The sequence below is a fragment of the Camelus ferus genome, chromosome X, assembly GCF_009834535.1.
Source record: "Camelus ferus isolate YT-003-E chromosome X, BCGSAC_Cfer_1.0, whole genome shotgun sequence".
Taxonomy (NCBI): domain Eukaryota; kingdom Metazoa; phylum Chordata; class Mammalia; order Artiodactyla; family Camelidae; genus Camelus; species Camelus ferus.
This window is the reverse complement of record NC_045732.1, coordinates 26633698-26659558: the sequence shown is the minus strand read 5'-3', so window position 1 is coordinate 26659558 and position 25861 is coordinate 26633698. Positions and strand designations below refer to the sequence as shown.

The following is a 25861-nucleotide window of genomic DNA, read 5'->3' as shown; positions in this document are numbered from 1 at the left end:
TTTTTTTCCCCAGAGACAAAAACACTTCTCCCTTAATTTTCCTACCTATGTATCTCTTCACCTCCTGCTTTACCCCTGACTTAAGGAAATCGATCATTTTTAGGTACAGAATGACAAACTAAATTTATACTGTAGATAATTATTCATTTATTTTTGATAAATACCACTGGGATTTAATTTATTACTGTTATCATTATTATTTAATTTAGAAAAGGTAAATGCATATACACATACATAGAGCACACTATCATTGTTTTCCTATGTTCTCTTTTTATTCTTAATCCTCAATCCTTATTTTTACCCAGAGATTTTGTATTCCATAGCAGAAAATTATCTTTATTTTACAAACCATATTGAATCCAAGAATGTCCAGAGATCTGAAATAAGGTTACTTACAGTTATATCTGAATGCATGGATCCTGAATATAAAGGGATAAGAATCTTTCAGTATTCCTAATTCATTTACTGCAATCTAAAAGCATTCCTGCAATTCTTCAGCAGGGATAACAAATAGATTTCAAAATATTTTCAGGCTAATCAGAGCAGTTTGCAATGATCACTCAGAATGCTATATTGATCCTGAAACTGCAACTTCATTCTCAGGGTTTTATGGAGATCCATGTATCACGTCCATGCCATTTTGCTCAGGGAAAGTGGTTCTGAACTCTTGGTTGCAAATTAGAGTCATATGGGAGATTTTTAACAAACATCATTGCCTAGTCTCTACTCTAAACCAATCCAGCCAGATTCTCTGGGGCTAGAGCCTAGGCATCAGTATGCTTTAAACTTTCCCAAATGATGTTAATGTACAGCTATGTTTGAGAGTGTTGGTTCCCATAGGAGGTGATACACTAACCTATCTGCCACCCAGTAAATCTTATTTTTGTTCTATCTTCAAATCAAATATGCATGAAATATTAAAGTAGCTCTGATAGAACCATTTTAATTTGCAGATTCTGATCGATTCCAGGTTAACATAAATCTTACCTATGATCATTATTGTGTCACTCGATTGTGCTTTGTCCACCTTTTTCTGCCTGTATATCATTTACGGTCCTAAAATGAACATGTACGTGAGGATTGGTGCTGTGGGAAAGAATATGGTAACTGCCCTGAATACCTGAGATCCATAACAGCAGTGTTCTGTCCAATCAGCTGAGAAAGAGATTGTAAAAATTTTAAGATAACTACATTACATTGTAGTTACATTACAATGTACAACTACATTGTGCAATTCTGAACTTCTCTTTTAGGACAGTTTGCTTATTTTTATCCATGATCTAAATATCCTAATAACTGAATGCAATTTTAAAAAGTGTATCTCAGATAATTTTTAAAATTATGCCTGATCAACTGAGAAATACTACTACTGGTCTTTGATATCAGTTCTCCTAAAATACAAAGTATGCTTCTGTCAAGATATTATCTGAGGTTACATTACTCTCTCTTCTCCTTGCCTCTGCTTCCTTCACAGAGGTATCATTATCTTGAATTTAGTGTTTATAGTAATGTTTTCCATTTTCTTATTCCTAGTATTTATATATCCCTAAACAATATAGAATACTGTTTTTATGTTGTGATTCCCAAATGTGATAATCATCTTCAGAAAGCTGAGTCATTTTTATTTCTTTAAACATTTTACACATACTTATTTTTCATCTTTCCCTGATAATTTTAATGTCTCAATTTCTTGGTCATAGAAATCTGTCCTTTTCTTCCCTCCTCACTTTTACTTATGGTACCTTGTTTCTTTTTCTGCTGTGTAATTTTGAATTCTGAGCTTCAGTTCAGGAACTTTTATATTAGGACAGCTTGTGAGTCCTTTTTTGAAGTTACCTTCTTCAAGAAAGGTAACGAATTTTACCTGTGTGAGGTGGCATAAATTATTAACAAATCAATGTCTTTAATTTTGTGGTGTGAAGTTTTACAGACTATGTGGGTAGCAAAAATAGGAACTCATCGTATGTGAGGGCAAGAATGAAGTTGTGAAATCTCAGTGAAACCTTTTAAAAATTTTCTTCCCAGAACCCAAGACTAGATAGATAATTTTACTTGTCTTTGGCCTTTGACAGGAGGTGGTTTTTTTGGGGGTTTTTTTTTGTTTGTTTTTTGTTTTTGTTTTTGTCTAATTCATCTTTTACTGAAGGTGAAGATCTTGGCTTGCTTTGGGGTCTTTATCTTGTTCTACCTTTGCTTGTTCCACTCCTTGCTGGGAGCCAGGGACCTACCTCCTTCTCCTTCACCAGCTATGAGGGTACAAGTGTCTTGGATACTGAGAAAGGCAAAGAATTCCCCAAATAGCGTAGTTTCAGCTTCATTGCATCACTTGATTCCTGGCTTCCTCTTCACTTTTGTATGGCTCCTGGGGATTTCCCTTAGCTTCCTGAAAGCTCAGCTATGTAATTAAATACCTGTTGGTCATGTTTATCCAGCATATCTAAGTGATTTGTAACAGGCAGTTTTTCAGAGTGAGCCTGCCTTATCACTGAAAACAGATGTCTTTATATTACTAAAAGTCTTGATGATGAAGTTTCTGGTAATGAAGTGTATCATCCACCTCTTACTTCATCTATTCATTCTCTTGACAAATATTAATTGAATATCTCTATGTCTCACTTTTCTGTACCCTGGGGATAAAATGGTCATCAAAACTGATGCTACTGTCAAGGAGCTTGCATTCTAGTAGGAGAAACAAACAACATATTAAATGTGTGTGTGTATATGTGGGCACGCATCTCACAAATTTAAGTTATAAATTATACAGATATATACATAGGAACATACCATACTCCCAAGTAGCCCTCAAAGAGAATTCTTAGGTCAGATTCTTAGATCATCATTTGATGGGTGATACTTTAGATATAGTGAAGATTTCTCAGAGGAGGAGACATTGATCAAGTAGAAAAGCAGTGAGGGAGCTTAGCAGATATACAGGGGTTGTATGAATGCTCTGAGCAGAGACAACATTAAGTACAAAGTGCTAAGAATGGGACTTGAAATGTTTTCATGGATTTAAACAAAAACTCAGGAGAATATAATCAATTTTAGAGAAAGTAGGATTTTTGGAACACTAAATCCGTCAGTCATTTGAGAAGCTAGAGATTTCCTAATCAGTTCATTCATAGTCAAATCAGTCATTCAGTCAAATAAAAAAAATATTGAGTGCTTCATATATTAGGTGTTGCATGAGACACAAATTTTAAGTGACTCATTGTGAACTCAACAGTTTAATAGGGGAGGCAAGGGATAACCTCATGGAAAGTAATGCAGTCATTAGCAATATTTTAATTAATGTCATCTTATTGCTTCCAGAAAAATAGCAGAGAACAGCATGTCTTATTTTTTCAATTTATTAATAATTTTAAAAGCTTTAAATTGTAACTATATTATATGTATACATAAGCACTAATATTATATGTATTTTTATAAAACTGCTAAAATTTACCAAAAGTTACTTGGATTCTTCTCAGTTTCTGTTGCTTCCTCGTCTCTCCAGCATTAGTTCAGATTATCTTGAACTTTTCCTCAAAGCAAAAGAGAGTACAAAAATAAGAATTGCTCCCTTAAAAATAAACACACAAACAAACAACAGCAAACTTTAAAATATCTTTAAAATAATTGTTTGGAAAAAAGGGAGAAGTACAATTTCCCACAAAATCGTGATGAGAGTTAGCAGCACAATTTTTAATAATGCCCAGATCTCTTGCCTTAATAAGGCTCTGACTCCTTAGAGCTTTTTCTTCTAAGTAATACAGATTATCTCCCACTTAACATCAGTAATATATTACGGAAATGAAAAGTTCTAAGCAAAAGTGCTAACTTGGAGTTGATTTCCCATTGTTTGAAATGGGATATATAGTATATTTCTCATCATACATGTGCAGGACAGTGATCTCCAAAAGAGGGGAAACAAATTAATTGAGTCCTGTGATCACTCAGTGTAATACCTAGAGAGAATTTTCAGCCCAGAACACAGGTTGGTGAAAGTCAGGGTGAGCCCAGCAGTGTCCCTGAGTTGAAAAGATGCATGTGAGAATTTGGGAAGATCAAAGTATCTGGAGTTCACAGGGCAGAATAAAGGAGAAGAGAAGGTTGCAGTGAGAGAAAGCTCTGAAGATTTGCAGAAGAATTCCCCTCTCTGGGTATTCATCTTAGGATTTATTGGAACATGCATGTGAGGAAGCTAGCTGAAGCCAAGGGAAGGATAACCTGAAAGAATCAGGCAAAAAAAATCTCCAGGGCTCAAATGGAGCACTAATTATTGGTGTTCTCACGAGCCTGAGTAGAAAAATTGTAATATGTGAGGTATCAGGTGCACTGTTCTGTAGGGTATTGGCTCACTTAAGGGGCAAAATCAGATCTAGACCACGGGCTTCTCTGGTCCTGCTTAACAAAGCTTAAAAGCAAGTTTAAAAGTATCAAACCCCATAGACTGGGATTTCAAAATTGTAGAATAGATAAACAAGATTATACTGTATAGCACAGGGAAATATATATAAGATCTTGTGGTAGCTCACAGAGAGAAAAATGTGACGATGAATATATATATGTTCATCTATAACTGAAAAATTGTGCTCTACACTGGAATTTGACACAACATTGTAAAATGATTATAAATCAGTAAAAAATGTTAAAAAAGAAGTATCAAACCCCAAGGGAAAAAATGAAGAAAACTTCACCAAGACACATCATAATTATATTGCTTAAAATCAGTGATGAACAGAATACATTTTGCAGTGAGAAACAAATATAAGAATTGTAGCAGACCTTTTTGGAAGCTGAATGAGTCAGAACACAGTGGAACAATATCTTTAAAGTACTGAAAGAAAATAACACAAACTTTGAATGGTATAGCTAGTAAAAATATGTTTCAATAATAAAAGTGAAATCTTTATTCAGACATACAAAAAGTAAAATAATTCATTACCAGCAGACATGCAATTTTATTTTTATTTAATTTTAATTACATACTTCTCTAATAGATTTATTATTTTTTTGAAAGGAATGGATTTTGAGGAGAAAAAACATGAGGCAGAGAAGTATGGAATAGAAACTACAAAGGTAAGTTGTTAACTATTTTATAATCACAACAAATTAGTACAAAAAAATGCCTTGTATAAAAAACAACACAAAAAAGGTTCAAAGATTGAGGTGTTGCCTTTGGCAAGTTTGCAGATTTCAGTCTGGTATTTGGAATTTGGGCTGCAGTCTTTGTTTTTGGATGGATCATTGGATGTGTGGCAGTCCCTGCTTTTAACCAGATTTGAACAGAAGAATGGCCACTTGGCCCAGGTAGAAGTAGGTGAAGTGCTTAGTTTAATGTGTCATGTAGCTACTGAAGTTCCTCCCCATGATGCAGTGCTAGGTGGGTTGTGCTTCTTGTCAGACGCCTTCTTAACGTAGGCCACAATGTCCTTTTCTGTTATATTTCTCCAACACCTGGGTAATACACTTTACCAATTCCTGTTGCATTTCCTGACATCATCAACATTTTTAACCACAGCCTTTTGATCACACATGGTTACAGTGGGGTAGAGGTTGGCTGACTGCAACCAGTCTCTTAGGGTGGAGTCTGGCCAGATATGAAATTTTAAATTTACTTTTGAGTCCTTTGAGTAAAAGGAAAATATACCACATAGAAATCTGCGTCTATACAAAAGAATGAATAACACCAGAAATGGGATGTGAGGAAGTATAAAATGATATTTTATGATGTTCTAAATTACATTAAAACATAATTGAATGTTTAAAGAAAAATAATAGCAATGCATTTTGTTTATAACAGTTCTTGAAATAAACTATATGACAATAACACAAAGACCAGGAGAAGGGAAATAAATTGTATTATTTTAAGGTTCTATTATAAGTGAAATATTACTTGATAGTAGAAGGTTTTAAGTTACCTATACTAGAAACACTAAAGCAAAATTTTACCAAAGAATTTATATGGATTGCAAATATGCACATGAATAGATATTAACATCATTAATCATTACAGAAATGTAAACAACAGTAAATGCCACCGTATACTTATTAGAATGGCTAAAATAAAAAAAAAAATAGACTGATGATATTAAATGCTGGTGAGGATATGGAGAAACCGGAATTCTCATGCTGTGAGAATGCAAAATGGTATGGCGACATTGAAAAACAGTGTAGCAGTTTCTTATAAAGTTGAACATACACTTGCCACACGACTTAGAAACTTCACTCTTAGATATTTACCTAAGGGAATTGATTATATTCCTGAATATTTACAGCAGCTTTATTCATAATCTCAAATTTTGGAAATGATAAATGTCCTAAGCTGGTAAATACATAGACACGGTGCGTTGCATGCATACAATGAAATACTACTCAACAATACAAATGAATGAAATACTGATATTTGCAAGAACATGGATAAGTGTCAAATGTATATTGGCAAGTTAAAGAAACCAGACCTTCAAAATCTGCACACTATATTGATCCATTTATATAACATTTCAGGAAAGGTAAAACTATAGGGACAGAAATTGATGAGTAATTGCTAACGGCTGGAAGTGTGGAAGGTGATGAATCCAAAAAAACACAAAATAAATAAATAACAACAAAAAAACAAGCTCAAGAATTCCTATTTTGAACCCAGGCTTGCTCAGTTCTAAAGTTCCTGTGTTCTTAATAATGATTCTATGATGGTTGACATGTTCATGGTTAATTAAAGAGAGAGAAATATGAGAGTGCATAATCACTACATATATGAGTACTTCTCATACTCATTATTTGGGTAATTCATATTCTAAAACACCACAATTGTTGTATTACTTTCTTGGTTCTCCAAGTGTGCTACCCAGAGCAGCAACGTCAGCAGCAAGGTCAGCAGCACCTGGGAATTTGTTAGAAATACAGATTCTCAGGCTCTATCTCCAGACCTACTGAATCAGAAACTCTGTGGCTGGGAGTAGATTCAGTAATCTGTGTTTTAACCAGCCCTCCAGATTATTCTGATGTGCACTAAAGCTTTAAGACTATAGATCTACATTAGCTCATTAGTTCTCATTACTTCAAACAATAAATGCAAATAAACTGGATTACTGTCAGTTAACCTGCATTGGAACACTACTCATCTGTAAAGTCCCTTACAAAAATGCCAACTCTGTGAAATCTCCCATTCCTCCCTGCCCCTCCACAATACATTGTTTATACCTTTATTAAACATTCATTTCCCTTTCACCTTGTGTTTCATTGCTGACATGTCTATAACCTTCACTAGAATGCCAGTTCCATGGGGCATGGATTCTCATATTTCAAGATTTATAAAACTCATTGCCAGTGTAATCTGAGTAAGGGCAAATCCAGCTGGTCATGAAGGTTAAAATAATTGGGAAGTATCAGTTTCCAAGGTACATAAAATTTCAAGCCTGGTTTAAGTAAATCGTTCACATTTAGTAGTCATCATCTTTGTAGATCCATTGAAATGTGGATGAGGGTGTGGCAGCATGAAAATGTTGCTTACAAATCTCCTACCTTAGGGATCAATGGCCTCAGCTGTTGAGCTCTGAATCCATCACTGCACTTCCCATAGGTTGCTTCTAGCCAATGATGGATACTAAAGCAGGGGTATTCCTACAAGGTACAGGACTTCTCTAACGAGCAATTTTGGCTCAAGGACTCCCCATCAACCTTGCTGAAACTTTCTTAAAACTGCCCTGTAGTCTAAGACTTTTCCTACCCCACCTTCCTTCCTTCTGTCTCTCCTCCACAGGGGACCAAATTGAATTGTGATCTCATTAAACCTCCGTTAGTCCCCTCCCCTCTTTCCCATTTAGTAATTTCCCCCAGTAAATCTCTACCTTGTTTAATCCTGTCTTAGTGTCTACTTCTCCCAGGATCTGAACTAACACTGGAGAGATCATGTCTAGTTTGAGTTCCATGAATAGTTTCATTTCACGTATGCAATTATTTTGTTTTTAATGTATGGATAGTGTTACCTGGGTAAATGACAACTTTGCAGATTGGATGCTAGAAAGCTGAGAACAAAAGGATGATTCTATTTTATGATCTAATCATTTTCTTTAAATTTTGGATCTAATTTTATTTGCAAGTTTAAAATTGTTTTGTTTTGAATTCAGTTGTATAGATTTTTAAAAGCTACATGAAATAATTTCTGTAAAAAGCCAGGGTAAAAATAATTCAAGTAATGGTCAGATATTAAGGGGTGGGGTCAGGATTGCCATATTCAGCCAGTCCTGTAGGCTGTGTACTCCATGGCTTGAACTGTATGCTCAATGTGAATGGTGTCATCTAAAGTTATATGTTGGGCCTGGGTGTTGTGCTCAAAGATGGAAAGAACCTGCTAGTGGCAAATCCAGATAGTGACATGGAATAGTCCAGTAAAGCAGATTATTTGACTGGATAACAATATATAGCTGGGTAATAATAACCTTAGTAGAAAATCAGAATAGGGCCTTACTCCTGAGAGTTAAGCTATAGAGCTCTTTAGATTCCTGGAATAGGGACCCCAAAATGGAGAAAATTTAGAACCCCAAGTGATAACTCTTTAGGGCAAAAGCAATATATTAATTTGAAAAAAACTGGCTTAAATTAAAAGGTTAATCTAATAAACCATGTAATCACACTGTACAAAAGAAAACAGCTTTAGTCAAGTCTCTACCTGTGTCTTGTTAGAGAAGAAAAACTTTCCCTCTATTCTCTTAGGTTCTGAACCTGTGGACCTTTGAATTAATCTAATAAAAGATTAGCAAGAGAAAAGGCACACCATTTTTATTAATATTTACATGTATAGGAGTTTAGAGAAAAGAAGCAAAACTCAAGAAGTTGGACTTGGGGGCTTATACACCCTTTTAACAAAGGAAAGAGGGTTAGGCTTCAAGGGTAATAAATTATGGAGAAGTAACTAGGAAATATATGGGGAAAATAATGGAAGATAAAGGCTATTTTAGTAAGGTCTGTTTATGCAAATTCATCTTGGTGTCAACCCCAGCCTTTGATGATAAGAGTCCCTCTTGTCTCCCTGGTATTGGGCTGGAAGAGGGAGCACGTTCCTCAAAGGGAAATACATGCCTGGCTTTTAGGAAGATAAGGAATGGGCAGACAACTCCTTCTGTATTTATTTGTTGATTCTCAACTGCCTTCAGCTCAAAATAATCCTTATGCCAAAGTTCCATATTTGGGGGCCAAATCTCCTGATCATCTTCAGTTTCAAACAGTGTGAAAGAGACCTTGTAAATGTACATTTGTCATTTGTCAATTTTGGCTGCTCAGAAAATGAAGAGCCTTTCTAGTTTTGGGGAACCCATACTCTGTGATTCTTGGTAGGTGACAGAGCGTCTCCTAATAACAGATACTTAGAGGTAAAATCTACTGTCTTCACATCTCTTGATGGCCAGGGCACAAGAAGCAACACTCAGAATCTCTCATACAGGATTCTGTATCTTGTACTGGTGACCTGAAGGTAAAAGAGTTTTATCATTTGGTTGCCTCTGTCTAGCTATGGTGATTGTGTTTGTGCAGGAGATGGTGAATAATAGCATCAGATACATTTGAAAGTCAGATTTTTTTCTGTAACGTTACTCGATTCTTTGGTTCCTTTTATATTCCCTGAGTATGGTTCTCCAGTTCTCTTGATTCTTTAAGCTTTTAATATCTTTCCAGTTAAATTCCCCTCTGTTTAATTTTATAGAATTGGTTTTAGGTGCATTCGGCCCACCTGATATAGCTGGTTTCTCTGTATTGGTTAGTTCCTCTTTAATCTTAGCACCAGTATAGCTGCCAGCACCTCCTGGGGCTACATTCTTCCTCATTCAGGTTTCAGTAGGAAACATGTCTGATTTTCCAAAGAGTTATATGAATGAATGAATAAACACACTGCTTTTCTATTCTTATATTTTTGGATCAATTTGAGATAATTTACTAATAGCTAAATGTGAATGGTTAATTTAAAATGCAATAGTAGTAGATTTTAGGTTATAATTAAAATGACATTAATAATTAATTATCATTACAAAATTAAATCTTTAAGGGTCAGAGAAACATATTGTTTCTAAACATGGAGAATGGACCATGAACACTGATGAGTTATAAGGCCCCAGCTGTGGAAGGAATTTATTTCAGCATTAGGGTTTTCATGCAACACAGTTCATTAGGAAAATAAGTTATCGCAAACACCTTGTTTCTATTGACATTAGTAGAAGTTGCTGGCGTACATCAGGTGTTGACTATTGTCCAGAAATATTGAAATAATACTTCAGAAGTGTCACTTCTAATATGAAACATTGATGACTGAAGCATTTTATTTTTCCTGCGAGTGTTAAAATGTGGAAGTAGAACAGCCAGTTGAATGAATGTTGAATTGACAGGAAACAAGGTGTTTGTTACATTCTTGAATTCCACTGTGCTAAGAAAAAAAATTACTTGAGTCTCTGTGTCTCGGCTTCCTCATGTCTTAACAGAATTTATATCATAGGGTTGGTTTAGAAGAAAACATATTGAGTACAGTGACTGGCACAGCTCTTGACACCGATGAAGGATGACTATCAACACAGTTCTTTAAGTGTGATGCTTTAAAATTATCACAAATTTCTTGGGCAGGTGTTAGGTACTAATCATTAGATACGTTGATGGTTTCATTAGAAAGATAATTCAGTTTGCTTACTTAGTCATTCCAAAAAATATGTATTGTGCTCTGTTGAATATTAAGCACTGTCCTAGATCCAGGCAGGTGACTAATTAAAAGTATCTGTCCTTAATCAGCTCATGGTTTGGTCAGGAGGTAAAGATAATTTTTAAAATCCATGTTAAAAATCTAACAAAAATAAACAAACCCTGAACTTAAAGATAGAACAGATTGGTGGTTGCCAGAAGTGGGGGTGGGAGGTGGGCAAAATGGTAAAGGTGGTCAAAAACTATAAACTTTCAGTTGTAAAATAAATAGGTCTGGGGATGTAATGTACAGCATAGTGACTATAATTAACAACACAGTATTGTATATTTTAACATTGCTAAGAGGGTAGATCTTAAAGGTTCTCATCACAAAAATAAATTTGTAATGTGCGGTGATGGATGTTAACTAGACTTATTGTGGTGAGCATTTCATGGTATATACATATATCAGATCATTATGTTGTACACCTGAAACTAATATAGTGTTACATGTCAGTTACACCTCAACCTAAAGATCATCGTTAAGCAAAAAATAGTAAAATTATGTACTATTATCTGCTTAAGGGACCAGAGTGATAACAAACTAGCAGTGTCAGCGTATCTACTCTACTAATAATAAAGGCTAATATTTATTTACTGCTTATTATGAGACAGGTACTGTCCCAAGCTCTTTATATATATTAACCTATTTAATCCTTAAAGCAACTCGAAGAAACAGATGCTATCATTTTCCTCATTTTACAGTTAAGGAAACTGAGGACAGAGAGGTTAAATAACTTTCCTAAGGCTATTCAACTAGTAAGAGGTAAAATAAACCCAACCCCAACCATCTGATTTTAGAGTCTGAGCCCTTAAGCTCAAGATTGTAGTGCCACTCTGAGGTATCAGAGGTGCCTTTGCAGAGGAGGTAATATAAGAACTGAATCTGGAAGGATGTACAGGATTGAGCCAGGCAGATTTAGGTGAAAGACATTTTAGTGAGAGGGAGTAGCATGTGTTTTGGCAGATAGAACAAGTTATATCCAGGCCACTTACAAGTCATTTACTATGTCTGTAGCCCAGGTTGGTTATGAAGAAACTGAAACTGGGGAGACTAGTTATAGCTGTAGTCTAGGTGAAGGATAATGAGGGACCAGGCTATGTTGGTGCTAGGTGGAATGGAGCACCTGCATGTGCTAAATTCTGTAGGGAATACAAAATGAATGAGACATAACCTTGTCCTCAAAGGGTTTATACTTATGTGGGAAGAGAGATAGGACATACTAGACTGTAAATGTTGCTAGAATACACACTCTGACAAAGGTTGTGAAAAGCCTCTCCAACAAGTTAAGAGGGAAAATTGACCTTCACAAGTAGAAAGAGAGAAAAAAAATGCTAATTTTAACCTTGATAAGTATAGGATAATTGTAAGGATAAAACATGATTTTCATGACTACACAATCAGAAATAACCAGCTTTGAAGCAGTTGCCAGAGAAATATTCCAAGGATTATTTATAGGCTCAAATTTAAATTTGTCAGAAATATAATTCTTTTAAGAAAGGAAGGTTGAAAATGGGATATATGCATTGAAGCAGAGGCTCTAAAAACAGCAGGCTTTCCTCGTCACAGCTGTCGGTAGTGGTCAAGTGTTATGAGAATACTATGTATACTTTGGGGCTTTGAAATCAATAAATGGTAACTTAGAGAGTGTACAGAATGTAATAAAGAGTTTAGGAAATAGGAGCACCAAGCAAGGGATAAGGTAGTCTGACCATTCTGAACTACACTGACTCATGCAACCATGCCAAGAGCAGTTCCACATCTAGAAAAGACATGGACTCTATTTAAAAAGACATGGACTTACATTTTAAAAGTTTCAACTAGTTTAACTAGAAATTGCTTTGAATATACATACTTCTTTTATGCTCTGAAATTTCCTGGAAAATTAAATGCAACATGCGTTTTAATGAAGTGCCGTAAATATTAAAATTAAAGATGGAAGGTCTTGGACGTCAAAAAAATGAGAATTTTCTCTAATATCATTATCTCAGCCCAATTGAACACATCTAGGATTTTATATCACTATTAAAACACTTTGAAACAAATTAACATTTACTAAAGAAACTTTATGAGATTTCATTTAGAAAATTCTGGCTTGGTAATTTTCATGGTACATTAGCAATCAGATGTATTTACTCACAAGAGTTCAATTTGTTAAAATTATTCCATACATATATATGCATATATGTAAGTCATAACTATATGATCTTGATTAATGAACATTTGCTAATATATTTAGTATAATTTTTTAAAGTGCTTATTTTGTATTAGGCACTTTTCAAGGTGTTTGGGATACATCAGTGAACAGGCAAAACTTGCTGCCTTCTTAGAGTTTACATTCTACTAGAAGAAGGTAGACAGTGGAAAACATAATAAATGAATTAATGCCCTATTATGTTAAAGCTGATGTGTAGTGCTAAAGAAAAAAAGAACGAGGCTAGGAAAATCAGGAGGGCTGGGAGGTGCTGAGGACAGGGTGCAGAATTAAATAGAGTGGTCACAGTAGCATCTTTGGAGAAGTGAGAATTGAGCAAAAACTCAGAGGAAGGAGATAGCCATAGGAAAGATAAATAATACTCTGGTGGAAAAATATTATAGGCAAAGGAAATGGCTAGTGCAAAGGCCCTTAGGGAAGAAGGTGCCTCATGTGTTTGTGCACATGTGGCTGGGGCAGAGTGAACGGGGAGAAAAATGAAGAGAAGATTAAAGAAGTGGGGGATGCAGATCATGTAGGGCCTCCTAGGCGATTGTAAACTTTGACTTTGAATTTGAATAATATGGAGTTACTGGAGGGTTTTGACCAGAGGAGTGACATGATATAACTAACTTCTGTTTTAAGATATCACACTGGCCACAGTGTTGAGAAGAGACTGTAATGGGGAAAGGATGAAAACAGAAGACCAGTTAGGAGATTGTACTGTAATAATCCAGACAGGAGAGGATGATTCCAAAGTTGTAGCAGTGGCGGTAGTGAAAAGTGGCTGAACCTGAACTAATGGAAATGAATGGAATGAATGGGAAAAGCAACTTCTGTATTTTAGTTTAGTTTTGTTTTCAGTTTTCCACTATAGATCTTCATGGAATTTTTTAAGTTCTTCAAAATGCTATCAGAAAATATGTATTAGGTACCCACTTTTAATCATAACTTCATAGCAGACTCTAAAGGATATGTGAAGTAGGTAACAAATGTCCATCCTTGCCTTAGAAGCGTCTACACTCTAACTCTCAATAGTTTACTATCAATTTAGAGAGTAGATGAACATGTGGAAAATTTGGCTGTGACCTCACCATGGATAATTTAGCTATTCTGACTAGTAGAAAGGAATCACCTTTTTTAGCTCAGTGCCCCAAAACTGTCGTCCTTGAAGCTATCCACTGTGGAAGAAGACGTTTCTATCAAGTTTGAACAGTAGGATTGGTCTCTGCTGCCCCCAAAAAGTAATCACTGGTTACATGTGTTATTTAAATTTAAATGAAAATTAATTAAAATTAAATCAAAACTGAAAATAAGTTCCTCAGTCATTTCAAGTGGTTCATAGCTACATGTGGCCAGTGACTACTGCATTGGATAGAACAGAGAACTATTCAGTCATGTCCTACAGTTCTATTGGATAGCAGTAGCTAGGTACTTGAGAGGAAAATAATATACCAGATGTTCCTGGTGTCTCTCTTTCTAGAGTTTATCAATCTATTTGGATAATTACAAAAAGAGAATATGAAAGAAAATACAGACTTTGTATCCCTTATGTATTACCAGCCCCATATTTTTCCCATTTCTTTTGCATTTGTGTTTTATGGTTTTTTTCTTTTTTCTCTTGAATTTCTCGATGCTATCTATTTTTTCCACCACCTAGAATTAGAAATCAGTTCTTTTGTTTCAAATGTGAATCCCCGCCCCAATTATAAGCTGCTACTTTATATAACAAAAGAATTGATTTCTGAAAGCACTATTCAGACATTAGCAAAACCAACAATTGGAATTATCATTCAAATCAATGTCCCTTATGAGCATTAACAGGCAATGCTAAGACATAGTCTTATTTTTAGACTCTTCTCCACATTCATCTTCTTTATGCTTTTTAATCAATCCTATATGATACCAGGCATCTTTCTTTGCTTCTTACATTTCAGCTTGCTTTCTCATCCTTTTTGTGCAGTGTTGCTTATTTAGACTTCTTGCTAACTGAAATAGTGTGGATTTATTCAATTTACAGGATGATTAATTTTTGTGGGGAATAAAGAATAAATATTGCATATTAAATTAATGGTTCTAACATGAGCCTGCTTAGATATTTGAGATAATTTCTTCTTAACATCTCCTCTTGGGGCCGGGTTAATTTGAAGAAGGCTAGAAAGCTAGCCTTGGGATTTGATGATTTTCCTCCTCACTTAGATCCACTTCCTCCCCCAAATTCCAGTGCTCTGCTCTGTGTCACAGACCACAGAGGGATGATTTCTTCATTTCTACATTTACCAGATCCCTGCCACAGTTGGTTCTTTTTGGGCTCCACCAATGGGAGGCACTGGTTGGAGACCGGATGTGGGAAGTCAAGGTGTGTCTCCCTCTCTCTCTTTCCTTCCCGAGGTATCTTTATAAGTGTCTGTAGCAACTCTGGTTGCAGCTCCCACAAGGCAGCACTTTCTCTACAATGCCAGCTCCTACCTTGCAGCTCGTTCTGTGACTTCAGCTCCTGCCAGGTGGGCACTTCTCCATGTTTCCAGATTCTCCTTGGTAGCCAACTGTGCTACCCCACAAACAGCCCCTCTTCCAAGTTTCTAGCACCTGTAAAAGGAGCTCAGACCCTGGGCTCTGGTAACATCAGCTACCTCTGTTGTCCCTCCAGGGTAGTAATGGTATCAGCTTCTTGTACTTGGTAATCTCTGGGCTATCTCCTCTCTCCCTGTTTTTTTGTCAGCTCTTCTGACAATTTAAGACCAACTTCTCATATACTACTCCGTTTGTTGAACTACTTGACATGACTTCTGTTTTCCTAACTGTACTGTGAATGGTAAACCCTGATACCATGGTAGCAGGTAGGCACAAAAAACAAATGATCTCGGGGTCAGAAGAACTATGTTTGAAATCAAAACATTCCAATTCCTTAGTGTGTGACTGGAGAAGATGCTTATACTTGGAGTTTCAATATCCTCATCTGTAAAGTTTGGAAAATAATTTCAATTACATTGTTTGATCATAAATATTGAATGAGGTACCTTAAGTGAATGTACTTAGAAAATAGCTAGCAGGAGATACTCAGTGAATATTCAAATGATAGTAAAAGTGTTTTCTTCCTTTATTTAGGAAAAGTTCACTATTGTAAATTTTGTTCTTGAATCTTTATCTAATTAGCAGATCTCAAATGAGATTGGTCTGAAAGGAAATATCATCCTTTCAGGTTCATATGTGTTAAAATCTGCATTACTGTTTTCTCAGAGGTTGTGTAAGGGATATATTCTTGTTATTAAAAAAGACTGTGACTACTTTATCATAAAATAAATCATACATAGACTGTTGTGCATTCTTTTATACTAAAATATATATTCTAGGGTTCCTGAGTTTTTCTGTCCTGAAGGACACTGAGAGAAATCTATCCACAATTTTATTAAACCCTCCTTTCCTATTGTCACCAAGACATCTATTTCTGGTCACCCAAAACTGAAATGTAAACAATATTATGAGCAAAATCTTTCAGCAATGAGTGCTATTTTCAGACATCAGTCATTGAGGCCTCTCTTATCATTGGCAAATACATTTATAACTTTCTTGTTTTAAGCAAAAGTGTTTCCCTATAATTAGAGCAATTCCAAACATTAGAGGATTATGGTTTAACCTTGTGTCTTTAAACCATTTGATTTATGTGTGCATGATCTTTTATGTTAATTGAATGAAATAATGTAGAAGACGTGTTCTGCGTTCATCTCCTCACCTCAGCATTTTGTTTATGGGAAACATACATGTAGTTTTAACTAATTCATGTTTATTTCATAGTATTTCATTGTTTGACTTATGATAATTTATTTATCCATTTTACTTTTCAACGAGTTAGAGATTATTTCCAGTTTGAGATATGACAGATAATGACACTAAGCATATATTTGTGTATGTTGCTTGCTATGTATGTGCCTACATTTCTTTTAGGTAGAGAAAGTAGAATTGCTGAGTTACAGGGCAAGAATATCTTCAACTTTGGTAGGTAATATTAAACTGTATTCAGAGTACTTTAAACAATTTATATTCTTACCAATACCTTAATAGAATTCCCATTGTCTGTGTCCTTGACAACACCTAGTATTGTGTGTGTGTGTGTGTGTGTGTGCGTGCACACATGCTCATGCGCATATGTTTCTTAAATTTTAGTGATATCTCATAATTTTACTTGTCATTGTGTTGATTACTACTGAATTGAGCATATTTTATATTTTTATAGACCACTTGGGCAACCTTTTTGTGGGGAGGGGCTATATAAAAAGCTGGTTCAAATTTTTTCCCTATTTTCTGTTGGGTTTTCAGGCCTTTTCTTGTTGATTTTTAGTTCTCTATTTTTTCAGGAAGCCATTTATTTGTCAGCTACATGTATTATAAGTGTCTTACATAGCTCCAGCTCCTTTGCCACTCTCATAATGGAATCTTATGCTAAAGAAAAAATGAAGTAAAATGTTTATTAAATATACTACATTAAAATTAGAAACTTTTGTTTTCTCATAAAAGTTAATTGGGAAAAAAATCCTCAGTAAAATTTTAGCAAATGAAACCCAATAGCACATGAAAAGCGTTATTCACAATGACCAAGTAGGATTCATCCCCGGAATGCAGGAGTGGTTCACTGTGAGAAAATTAATCAACGTAATACATCATATTAATAGAACCAGGGTGAAAAAAAGTCATCTCATTTGATGTAGAAAAGTCATTGGATAAAAATCCAGCAGGCTTTCAAATAAAAACTTGCAGAAAATCAGAAAAGAGGGAAAATTTCTTAACATGGCAGAGTTTATTGATGAAAAACCCATAGCTAACATCCATCATACTCAATGGTGAATAACTGAAAGCTTTCCCTCTAAAATTAGGACTAGGACATGGATTCTTGCTTTCATTGCTGCTAGTTAACACTGTACTGGAAATTCTAGTTAGAGCAATTTGACAAGAAAATTAAATAAAAGGCATACAAACTGGAAAGGAAGAGGCAAAGCTACCTCTATTTGCAGATGACATGATCCTATACTTAGAATGTCCCAAAGAATCCACATGAAAGCTATTAGAACTAGGAATTCAGCAAAGGTGTGGGGTATAGGAACCAACACATGAATATCAGCTTTGTTTCTATACACCAGCAATGAAGATTTGAAAAGGAAATTAGGAAAGCAGTTCTATTTATATTAACATCTGAAAGAAGGCAATACTTAGGAATAAATATAACTAAGGTAGTGAAAGATTTGTGCACTGAAAACTACAAGACATTGCTGAAGCGAAGTAAACATTTAAATAAATGGAAAGATATCCCATGGTCACAGCTATGAAGACTCACATTATAAGATAATAATACTACCTAAAGCTATCTACAGAGTAAATGCAAACACTATCAAACTTCCAACGACCTTTTTCACATAAATGGAAAAGCTGATCTTCAAGTTCATATGGAATTGCAGGGGTCACCGAATACCCAAAACAATCTTGAAAAAGAACAGAGTTGGAGGATTCAAACTTCCCAACTGTGAAACTTACTGCAAAGCTACAGTAATTAAAACAGTATGGTACTGGCCTAAAGGAAGATATATAGACCAAAGGAAAAGAATAGATAGCCCAGAAGTAAACCTTCATATATATGGTCAGTTGAGTTTCAACAAGGGTGCTGAAACTATGCAATGGAGAAAGGATAGTCATTTCAACAAATGACGTGGGGAAACTGGATATTCACATCCAAAAGAATCAAGTTGTACCCTTACCTTACACCATATACAAAAATTAACTCAAAATTAATTAAAGACATAAACTTAAAAGCTAAAACTACAGAAGGTCTCTGACTTAGATTTTTTTGACTTTATGATGTCACAGAAGTGATACTCATTGAGTGAAAACCATACTTCATATTTTGAAATTTGATCTTTTTCTGAGCTAGCAATATGCAGTACCATATTCTCTTGTGTTGCTGGGTGGAAGCAGCAAGCTGCAGTTCCCACTGAGCCATGAGATCCTGAGAGTAAGCAACCAGTATATTTACAACCATTCTGTACCCATATAACCATTTGGTTTTTCACTTTCAGTATAATATTCAATAAATTACTTAAGATATTCAACACTTTATTATAAAATAGGCTTTGTGTTGGATGATTTTGCCCAACTGTAGGCTAATATAAGTGTTCTGAGCATGTTCAAGGTAGGCTAGGCTAAGCTATGATGTTTGATAGGTTAGATGTATAAAATGCACTTTCAACATACAGTATTTTCAGTTTAAAATGATTTTATTAGGATATAACCCCATCATAAGTCAAGGAAGACTTGTATAAGACTCTTGGAAGAAAATCGCAGGGGAAGTCATGACCTCGAATCTGTCTATGATTCCATGAATCTGACACCAAAAGCACAGGCAACAAAAGAAAAAATATATAGACAGTTCTTCATCAAAAATTAAAAATTTTGTGCATCAAAGGACACTATCAAAGTAAAAAGACAACCTACAGAATGGAAGAGAGTATTTGTAAATCATTCATTTCATAGAGGATTTATATCCAGAATATACAAAGAACTACAACTCAAGAATAAAAATAAGCAACCCAGTTAAAAAATGGGCAAAGGACTTGAGTAGTCATTTCTCAACAGGAGGTATACAAATGACCAATCAATACATGAAAATATGCACATGTGCAACATTATTCGCTTTTAAGGAAATGAAAATTAAAACTGCAGTGAGATAACATGTCACACATACTAGGATGGCTTTAAATTATTTTAAAAAATGGACATAACATGTGTTGGTGAGGATGTTGAGAAATTGGATCTCTAGTGCATTGCTAGTGGAAAAGTAAAATGGTGCAGCTGCTGTGGAAAACATTTTGGCATTTCTTCAAAAAGTTAGTCGTAGAACCACCATATAACCCAGCAATTCCACTCCTAGGTATATATCTAAATAATTCAAAGCAGGGACACAGACATTTGTACAAAGTTTTCATAGCAGCATTATTCACAGTAGCAAAAGGAGCAAACAACCCAAGAGTCCATCAACAAATGAGTACATAAACAAAATGTTGCATATACAATGGAATATTATTCATCCATTGAAAGAGTGAAATTTTGATATATGCTACAACATGAATGTACCTTGGAAAAATTATGGTGAGTGCAAGACTATTCACTTAGACCTATGTGTAGTCTTCATCTCTGGCACTCTGGTTATTCTTTATTATGGCACCACTGTACAAACAATGAAGAGGCTTAGAGCAGAGGCTGGCTGAATGCACTGGTTGGGTCAACCACCTGGTTTTTCAGTGTCTCTCTAGTGCTGGATGCTCTCTTATGGGCATAAAAATAAGAAAAAGATCTGCCTACTTCATGACCACCCCAGTAGATCCATTCATATGCTTATTTCTCAGACGTTCTTGAACATGATCTTCAATTTATGCTCTTCCCAGGCACCTGTCCAACTAGCCAATGTATTCATCACAGCACAGGATTCTATGCATATCTATTAACCTCAGGCTGCTTATTCCTGAAGTTGATGACCAGATATGCTATTTGAAGCTATGTCCATTGGGAGGATTTCCCCTCACCAATGTCATTAAGGGCCACTCTGGCGTAAGGATGTAGTGTAATGTAGTAGTAATTAGCTTTCAGCTTGCACCAACATATTGTGCCAACTCATCTGTGAACCAGGCCTTTAGGGAATTCCCCATAATGCCATTGGTGTTAATTGAAGGGGAGTCCTCAGTGCAGCAGCAGTAGGTATAAAATACATCTGTGCTACCTGATTGAGTACCTTGCTTGTAACCTTCCAGAATGTCCCAGGCCCATTTTGAATATGCAGTTTTTATCATTTGATGGACTCCTGTTATGCCACCTTCTGCAATTTTATGACTTGGTGGATCAGAAAATGTCCAGTTTGTGATAAGCAATTCTGGTCCCTTGGTGCCCCATGGTTAGATAGTCCATTTCTACCAGGGCCCAGAAACATGCCAAGAATTGCTTTTTGAATGGTGAATAGTTCTCTGCTGTAAATGGCACATCCTTGTTTCAGAATCCTAGGGGCCTGAATGGTGAATCTATGTAGTATCCTATGTATGGATCCCCCTAGTACCTTGGTATCTGCCATGTGTGCCATGTAACATAGCCCAAACCTATTCCAGAACAGTCTCTTTCTTTGGGCCTTACTTAAAATGAGCAGTGTTCTAAGTGAGTAGATAAATGGATCAGAGTAGCATTCTCACATGTGTTATAGTCTGCCTATAAAGTCCACAAAGGCCTTTTTCTTAATGGTAAGATGTTCAAGGTGCAGTAACATTTCCTTAAGGGGATGTCCTGGCATATACTAGACCTCTGGACTCCTAAAAATTTAGTCAAGTGTCAGTCTCCTGAATCTTTGTAGAGTTTATTTTCTACCCTCTTGTACATGTGTCTTACCATAATGTCCAGGTTGTTTGTCATTTCTTGCTGCCACTTCTATTAACTTGATGTTATCTACCAAAATTTTATGAGCTGGCAGAATAGACAGTACCTGGTAATGAAGAATCATTGTTGCCTCTGTTATGAAAGGGCTTATAGTAGTATCAGCTTGGACCAGTGTTATGTTCTACAGAATATCTAGATGATTGGAGTCTCTCGGAATTATTTTGTGCAGAGAGCAGATGAATATATTTGGCGCCACGTGAAAGCAGATCACTTCTGCTCCTCCTTCCTGATGGAGTTGAAATCAATGTATTTGCCATATCAGTAGCCACATACAAAGTCCAGGGGCCATGTTGATCTTTACTGGTAAATATAACATATTAGACAATATAACCAATAAAACTGTGATTAGGAATACTATTTCTTGAAGTTTATAGTAGTCCAGTGATATCCATGATGTTACATCTGTTTTTTGCATGGAACAGGCTGGTGACCTTGCTTCCTTTAATTATCTGAGCATGACTCTAATCTCTGCAAGTTCACTTGGTATGTGGTATTACTTCTGAATTGCTATTTTGTCTGGATAGACCATTTAAGGCACTTACTGTTGACCTTTACTATCATTATGACTCTTACTCTTAATGTGAGTGTTCTGAGAATTATTAAGTGTTATTCACCCAATTTATGCACTTAAGGACTGGTGAAATAACTACAGAATTGTTACATAGATCCACTGGATCCACTATGAAATGGTCTTGGGCCAGAACGGCATCTATTATCTGGTCTCTGTAGCCTTCACTCTAACAAGGAGGTCATGTTGTTTTTGTACCTGTGTTATCAGTATAACCTAATACCTTATATCCAATAGCCTTTGGAAGTTCTGAGTATTCTCCTTTCCTAAGTGTACCTAAGAGTAAATGGTCCTAGAGGTCAATTTATTCAATACCTCCAGGAATAGCTACTTTGTATACTTACTGTGACATGTCCTCCCCTTCAAACACTGGGCTCTGGGTCTAAAAACTGTTTCGGCAACTGGGCAAAGGATTAGGATTTTGCATTGCAGCAGCTGACATCAGCCTTTTGCTCTCCTGCTTTTGCTTTTTTGGAGGGCAATCATTTAAGTGTTACTTTAGACATTGTGTATTTTTTACTTTTAAATTCTTCACAATGTGTTTCCTTAAGAACAAGAGTCTTATTTTCCCCAACCATAGTACTATTATTAAAAACCCACAAAATTTAATATTGATTCATTACCATTACCTAATCCAGAGTTCATATTCAAATTTTATCAACTGCCCTAATAATTTTATAACTCTTTTTTTCTTTCCTGTTTCAAGATTCAGTTCAATCAAGGATCACATATTACATTTAGTTTTCATTTTCCTCAGTGTTTTGTTTTTGTTTCTTTCATGGCTTTGACATTTTTGAAGGATACAGGCCAGTTATTTTGTAAAATGATCCTAATTTTAGGTTTGCCTGACTTTCCTTCTGATTATATTGATGTTATACATGTTTGGCAGGAACATCACAGAAGTGCTTCTGTGTCCTTCTCAGTACTTCATATCAAGAATTACATGATTTCTCTTTATCTCATCATTGGTGGTGATGTGAACATTGGTCATTTGGTTAAAGTGGTGTCTGCAAGGTTTTCCACTGCTAAAGTAGCATTCTCCCCTTTACAGTTAATAGTGTACACAGACATAATTTGAGACTATCTAAATATCCTTTTTCTCATCAAACTTTTGCTCACTATTATTAGTATATGTATTTGACTCTTGCTTGAATCAATTATCACTAAAGTAAAGATGTTCTAATTTAATCATTATGTCTATGTTCACTGTTGGCGTTCTACTGTTAAGGAAAGTTTTCCCTCTCCTACATTTATTTATTTTTTCAATTATTATTTAATCATTAAGGACTCAGAGATTATTGTTTTGTTCAGTGATTTATATTCAGCTATTATTATATTATTAATTTTTCTGGTTTAAAATTGTCTCAAATTTGGCCAGAGCAAGCCCTTTTGAACTCATTTATATGTTCTTCAGACATGTCTTTGTCATTCATTGTGAACTTCCTTCTTTCTATCACAACAAAAAGTTTCTGGTTCATCTTGTACATTCCTTGACCCAAAGCTAGATATACCATTTCTCTACAAAGTTAAAATTCTTCTAGTAGATAATGCTATTTACAACCAATATTTGGGCTCTAAGTGTGCTCTTTGTGTCTTTGAGTGTCATTGCTTTCAGCTCTTCTCAGCTATAGATGTCTGTATTTATATGTGTATCTAAAACTTGTATATATAAATTTATCTACATCTGTATCCATATCTATATCCACATTGATTTCCACATACCTATACCAACATCTATCTCTCTATATATAATATGTATATATCCATGTAATTAAGCCATGAATTCAAACTATAATTTCAATTTCAGTTCAGTACTACATGGTTCACTCTAGTTCTCTCTGTTTACATATTTGTAGCTCCCTTTTCCAACAGTGATAAGCATGGCTCTTATTGTCTGTAATACAGATTTGCTCAATTCTATAATGTGCAAAATATAGTTTCAGAATTATACCACTGCAAAAATCAAACCTACTAGCTAGAATTCAATAATTGTTTGAAATTAATAGTCAAAATACTTATATTAAAAATTATGTAATTAATTTGAAACATAGGTTCATTTATTTCTATTTGGATTCTATTTTAGAGATTTCTCCACATTCCTATTTATTTTATTTTGTTTAATTCATTTGTTTTCATTTTATATTTCCAGTACCTAAAATCTCAACATGGTTCCAAGAATTAAAACTATACAAAAGGCATCCTCAGATACGTTTTACTCCCCTTTCACTTCCTCAACTCTTCTATCACTTTCTCATACCCTGCAGGTCATCAAATCTCAGTAGTTTCTGCTTTACTTTTTTTCTTTTTCTTTTTTCAAAAGTAAGGAGATACATGTATACATGTCTGTATTCCTGTTTTCTCTTTATACACAAAAGGGAACATGCAATACAAACTCTTTTGTGTTTGTTTTACCCCTTGACAGTGTAACCTGGAAATCACTCTACATCAATTAAAATAAACCTTCCAATAAAGAACTCCACTGTATGTATGTACATAAATTATTTAATCTTCTCTGTGTAGACACTTAACATAGTTTGCAGTATTGTTCAATAAGAAACAAATGCTATAATGAATAGACGTGCTTTTTCCTTTTTCTTTTGCTTTTCTCTACCTCCTTCTTCTCTTCCTAGCATTTTTGCAGTGTACCTTCTGACTGCATTTCTGAAAGCGGTACTGCTGAGTTAAAGGGTAACGACATAAGTACATTTGTTAAATTTTATCAAATTCTCTTCCATAAAGATTGTACTAGTCTGCAGTTCTACTAGCAATATATGAGAATGCCTGTTCTCCACAGTCTTGCCAACAGAGGGTGTGGTGGAGCTCTCAAATTTTTGACACTGTGATATGCAAGAAATTCTCAATGTGGTTTTAAATTACATTTTCCTCATTATATGCAAAACTTAGCATATTTTTACATGTTTAAGAACTTTTTAATGTAGTTTTAAACTTGTTTTTGAAATATAAAATTATTCATATCTTTTCCCTATTTTTTTCTATAATTTTTATTTTGGTGGTTGTCGTTAGACTTTATCATTTACATTTCTTTATTAGAATATTAATCATTTATGTGTGACATATGTTTCAAACATTTTCTCCCAGATAGAAATTGTCTTTTCACTTTTCCTGTTTCTTTCTCTCTCTCTCTGTCTCTTTTTTTTTCTTGCTGTGAAATTTTTCTGTACTTTTAAGCAATAGAATTTATCCTATCTTTTACTGAGTCTGGACTTTGAGTCACAGTTGAGGAAGTTGGTTTTTCATGAGTTTCTGTAGGTTACTGGTGAATCCTTTTCTGAAAGAGTCTTTGTTGGAGAGTGGAAGGGAAGCAACCATTTTGTAGATTACACATGTGGTTGCTGATCTGCTGACACACTTCATTGGCATGAAGCAGCATCTAGACCTGCAATTGCCCTAGCTTCCTTGAATTTTCCTAATTTTTTTCCTGACTCCTGGGTCAGCTTATGTTCATGGGTTTTCCAGCCTGCTTGTGATTTTGTCTCCCTGACTGCCTTCCCTGTGGACTTCACATTCTAGCATCAGATGTAGAGACACAGACTTAAAAGCCGATTTCCTGTAAGAAATCTGGCTATTTATGTTTATCTCTCTCTCTCTCTATCTTCCTATATAATCTACTAGTTCTACTTCTCTGGTTGAATCCTCACTGATTCAGAAATGGCTTCCATTGTAAATTATTTTGAAAAAATGTTGGCAAGACTTACCCTGTTTGGAGATTCATAATAGATGTTATCATATAAAAGTCTCTAAGACAACCTAGAAGAAAGAAACCTCACTATATTCATGACAGAATTGCCACACTATTTGACTTACTATCAAAACCACTAACCTAAAATTTATTCTTATCTCATAGAGCTGGTTTCCAAATAAAATTTAAAATCTGTGTAGGATACACACACACACACACACGTGTGTGTGTGTG

General features: G+C 35.1%; 1 pseudogene; it reads right to left on the bottom strand.

The window, feature by feature from the left end:
* Window positions 1-5253: 5253 nt before the first annotated feature.
* Window positions 5254-5519, bottom strand: LOC102521448 (annotated as a pseudogene).
* Between the last annotated feature and the right edge of the window lie 20342 nt (window positions 5520-25861).